Source organism: Gadus chalcogrammus, chromosome 1 (genome assembly GCF_026213295.1).
Source record: "Gadus chalcogrammus isolate NIFS_2021 chromosome 1, NIFS_Gcha_1.0, whole genome shotgun sequence".
Lineage (NCBI taxonomy): Eukaryota > Metazoa > Chordata > Actinopteri > Gadiformes > Gadidae > Gadus > Gadus chalcogrammus.
In genome coordinates this window covers 10,536,211-10,541,210 of record NC_079412.1, presented here as the reverse complement: position 1 = coordinate 10,541,210, position 5,000 = coordinate 10,536,211, and the positions used below count along the sequence as shown (strand labels likewise).

At 48.7% G+C, this 5,000-nt stretch overlaps 1 protein-coding gene across 1 annotated transcript in view; it reads right to left on the bottom strand.

Annotated features, from left to right (window-relative positions):
- The window catches only part of nol4la (nucleolar protein 4-like a), a 20,338-nt gene that overhangs the window by 14,816 nt on the left and 522 nt on the right, over positions 1-5,000 (bottom strand). The gene's annotated exons all lie outside the window — the stretch shown is intronic.

Below are 5,000 nucleotides of genomic sequence, written 5' to 3'. Positions count from 1 at the left end.
GTCAGTGTGTAAAAGAGACACCGTAAAATGAACAGAGGTCAATCAGTAATACAAACATAAGTTAGGCTGACATCTGGCCCGTTCTTAGGGCTAGGACATCGGCCAGAGGCCAGGGCCGGCCAGGATATTGAGCCTGTGCTCTTTGAGCGCAGCAGTACGAGTGCATGTGTGGCCTCTAACAGGCAGAGACCAGAGAGGGCCGAACAAACAGGGTTGGCTGAAACGCAAGGGGCCCACTATGCAAAGCTATCATCAATGCAAATGTGGTTCAATAATAGGAGCCCTATTGTGTTGACTCCCTGGCCCCTCCGAAGAGGAGAGCTCTCAGGAGGGACACAGACTAATTAATCAGATAATAATCACAAGGTTCTTCCCCCATTTTCATGGCAAGGCGCAAACATTTGAGGCCCATTTTGAAAGCCACTTATTAAGGACGCTTACCGATATTTTATCGACTCAAGGACGAAAAGAACACAACCATTGAGTCACTGTCTGTGTATGACGCGTCCTTCAAACCTATAACCTTATCTGGATTGCCTCTTTTTTCCTGTGTTTTTTGGGTGTGTTTGCCATAATGATCCTTCAACGTCAATTAACCTTTTGATATTTTGACATCACTTCAATTTCGGTCTCGATTTTCAATTGAGGTTAGCGATTGTTGAAAGAGACATCCCCTGTGATACTCTCTACACTGTTCAAAGACTTTGAACATACTTTTTTAACAAGGCATGTACACGCTATGATTGATGCACATTGAAAAAAAGGAAAAGGATTGTCAAGCCTTACATGCAAGAAATAAATAAAGCTTAAATACTAGATTTGTTTGGCCGCACAGTGAGTAAACCACTGCCTTCTTTCCATTTAGGTAGATCACTTCAAATCAACTTCTACTCGATACATGTTTACCAGATCATGCTCATGGAGCCGAACCTGAATAGTAAGAGTTGTTCTTTGTCCAGCAACACCTGATAACATGTAGATATATTTACAGGTCTCAGTTGGCATGGCAACAAAAAAGCAATGCTCCCATCCTTTGAAAATGGCACCATTGTGTCCTCAGATCACCACCAAAAGTAAAATATGGATACAATATTCAATGGTAGTAAAGGATGGGTCTTTCACTCTGAACACCCATCTCCACAGCGAGGATCTGAGAACAATGGGCCTCTGTGTGCTGTGCTATGTTGTGTTGTGTTTTGTTGTGCTGTGTTGTGTTGTGTTGTGTTGTGCTGTGATTTGTTGCGTTGTGTTGTGTTGTTTTGTGTTGTGCTGCATTGTGTTGTGTTGTGCTGCGTTGTGTTGGCTGTGTTGTGCTGGGTTGTGTTTTGTTGTGTTGTGTTTTGTTGCATTGCGTTGTGTTGTGCTGTGCTGTGCTCTGCTGTGCTGTGTGCGTTGTGTTGTGTTGTGTTGTGCTCTTTTGCGTTGTGCTGTGTTGTGTTATGCTGCGTCGTTTTGTGTTGTGCTGTGTTGTGCTGCGTTGTGTTGTGTTGCGTTGTGCTGTGTTGTGTTTTACTGTGTTGTGTCGTGGTGTGCTGTGCTGCGTCGTTTTGTGTTGTGTTGTGTTGCGTTGCGTTGTGCTGTGTTGTCTTGTGCTCTGTTGTGCTGTACTGCGTCGTGTTGTGTTGTGTTGTGCTGTGCTGTGCTGTGCTGTGCTGCGTCTCTGGCTCCCTCCCCCTCCTCCACCACGGGGTCCTCTAATCGGGGCATAATGAGGGCTAATCGAGGCTGCCTCTCCACACCGACCGCCGTCCAGACCCTCCCTGAGCCCCAGGAAGAGCCTCCCCGAGAGGGCCCGGCCCGCCCAGAGGCAGGGGGTGATCCACACACAACAACAAAGAGGAACCAAAGAGAAGCGCCACGGCCTCCCCCTAACCGGCCGCACACAAACATCTGTGTGGCGGCGCCCAGCGGCCACCTCCCCGCCCCGCCCCGCCCCTTCTCCCTCTGTCCCGTCCATACACACGTACACACTGGTGGGCCCTTGTCCCTGCCTCGCTATACCCCGGAGAAGAGACCTCCTCTGTCTGCCCATCCACCGACATCCTTCCCTTCCCCCCCGCCCGGCCCCCCGCCGTTTAGCCCTGTGCTCGGCCCCCACACTGGAACTTGGCACACCTCAGGAGCAGCTGCAGCGGGGCTTCCAATGCAAGTGCTCAGGACACGCCCTCCAAGCCTCCAGCCCCCCAGCCCTGCAGCCCCCCTGCCCCTGCCCCCTGCCCCCCCAGCCGTATGAGGGGGCATTAGGCGCTGGGTGTGTGCGTGTGTGTGGGTGCGTGTGTGTGTGGGAGTGTGTGTGTATGTGTGTGTGTTTGTGTGCTTTTGTGTGGTGTGTGGTGTGTGTGTGTGTGTGCTTGTGTGTGTGTGGTGTGTGGTGTGTGTGTGTGTGTGTGGTGTGTGTGTGTGTGTGTGTGTGTGGTGTGTGGTGTGCTTGTGTGTGTGTGTGTGTGTGTGTGTTGTGTGTGTGGTGTGTGTGTGTGTGTGTGTGTGTGTGTGTGTGTGTGTGTGTGTGTGTGTGTGGGGGGGGGGGGGGTTGTACTGTGTGTGTTGTGTGTGTGTGGTGTGTGTGTGTGTGTGTGTGTGTGTGTGTGTGTGGTGTGTGTGTGTGTGGGTGTGGTGGGTGTGTGTGGGTGTGGTGTGTGTGCGCTGTGTTTGTGTGTGTGTGGTGGTGTGTGTGGTGTGTGTGTGTGTGTGTGTGTGTGTGTGTGTGTGTGTGCTGGGACTTTGGCTTGGGGGTGCATGTACTTGTGTGTATAAATATGAGCATGAATATACGTGTTGTGTATATAGCGAACCATGGCTTCACATAACCATTCAGTTATAGACCCTATCTGTGTGGCTTAAGTCAAGTCGTTATAATACCGGCTACATTTCAGGGAGCAATAATTGGGTCTTTTGTTCCCGGGGCTCATCATTAGAAGCAGCCCCATATTGGCTGTTGTCAAGAGTGTTGCTCAAATTCCCAAAAGTGAAGCAAAATCAGCGGGAGGTTTGTCTGCTGCTTTATGACTTTAACGCAACAGAAGCCAGGCCTCACCTTAGAATTGGTCCCAGACATTAATACAGCCTCTCCGGCTGGACAAAATAACCAAATGTGAAACCCATATTTTTTTACTGGGTTCCTACAGACCACCTAGTGGGGGGATGCACACAGCGTTCCTTTAATGGGCCACATTGTTCTGGGACAACAGGTCGTCCAGGACAGAACTGCACATTACCTGATTAGTTATTATTTTAACAAATAGCAATATTGAGATAACATTGAAATAATAATAATAAATAATAAAAATTAACTCTGCATTGTAAATCGAATTGTAAATATAATGCAATGACAAAACAGACCTTTTTTCTATGAATGACATCTGACACTGCCAGGACATTAGGAGAGTTTAGGGACTGTACTTTACAAGTTTTTCTTTTCTAAACAGGAAAAACACCTGTGGCAGCATTGATGCCCTAGCCGTATTAAATCAGCCATCAACGGCTAACATATAATATTCATGGCACTGTGGGCCTACAGTAAACACGGTCCTGTTTTGCTCGCGAGTTACCTGGGAGAGTCCCGTCCCTATAATAAGGGGGGGAGGTGATTATTCCCCATAGATGTTTTTTAAAATGGTGGTTGGCTCTCGACTGGCACAGTGGGCTCGGACTACCCCGAGAGAGGCCTATACGTGCGCGTTCACGTAGACGCGACCCCGAGTCAGCACTCATGCAGACTGTATAAATGATTAGCCTACTGGATTTGTAACTTGTTCTGGTATGGGCCAGAAATCGCATTAACCAGAGAACTGCGTTCATCACATATCTAGGTCTTATACCGTATATCATATATATGGTCATCATCATACTAAATGCACGGACAGGGCGGACGTATTGTAATTGATGATTCGGCTAGGGACACTGACATATTTGAAATATTTGACACATCATGGACTTGCTCGTAGGTCTAGGTGTAGGTGTGTAATATTCCGGACCGCTGTAGGATGCGCGGTGCTATCCTCCAAGAGGACCTTTTGTTCCATAAAGACCCAAATGCGGTCACCAAATTGCGCACAGGCGTCAAAGCCAATTCCAAATTAATGAATCGATTTTAATCGTTTTGGGATAACGGTTGATTATCCATTTGTATCAGAGCTACAGTCGATAAACACAAAGGGTGAATCTATAGGCGGTACAGGTGTTGCCAAAGCAACGAGATGTGAGCCGGCCCGAGCCGCATCCCGCCCAGGACAATGAAAAGTGCCTTTCAAACATTGCCGCTGAGAAAACTAAAGAATGGCGTTTTCTGGAGACGAGCGTAATCAAACGACGATAAGCTATCATGTATTCACCGTTTTAAACGGAGAAAAGGCGCACAGCCCATGCCTCCTGTGCCGGAATGGCCGGTCTCCCCGTGACGGGACCAGTGGCGACGCACGTCCGGAACCCGGATCCGACGTCGATATGCAAACGTGTAGAAAAACAAAGTGGGCTAGAATAATAATCATCCATACATCATTCGTACAACTCATTTTAAGTTGAATTCCGCAAAATATCGCCTTCATCTTTTCTTTTTGTGGAGGTATAATCTGACATAGAACCCAGCCGTCCCTTCGCACGCAGTGAAGCCTCCTCGTCCCGTTTGGACCTGCTGGAGATCAGCTGCGGTCCGCCAGTGGACGTTCATCAAGTAGATCATGATCTCAACTCGCCAGCACGTTATTGACCGGGATCCGAGCCCATGGAGGGACGGCTATGCATGACAGCCTACCTTGCGTTTGCCTCAAGGCACCGGCGTTGCTATGGTAGCAAGGATGAGAGTAGGCTGTTCTGGTCGGGAACAGGACAAACTGAACCACCATTTGTATACATAAAGGCCTGCGCATACGGGATAGCGAAACATGGCTAAGTTATCGTTTATTAGTGAAGCTTGTCGGACTCGTGCAGAATGGAATAAAAACAACTTAACAGGCGGCGACGGGACACCCCATGCGCGCGTCCACGCGCACGCATTCTCTTCC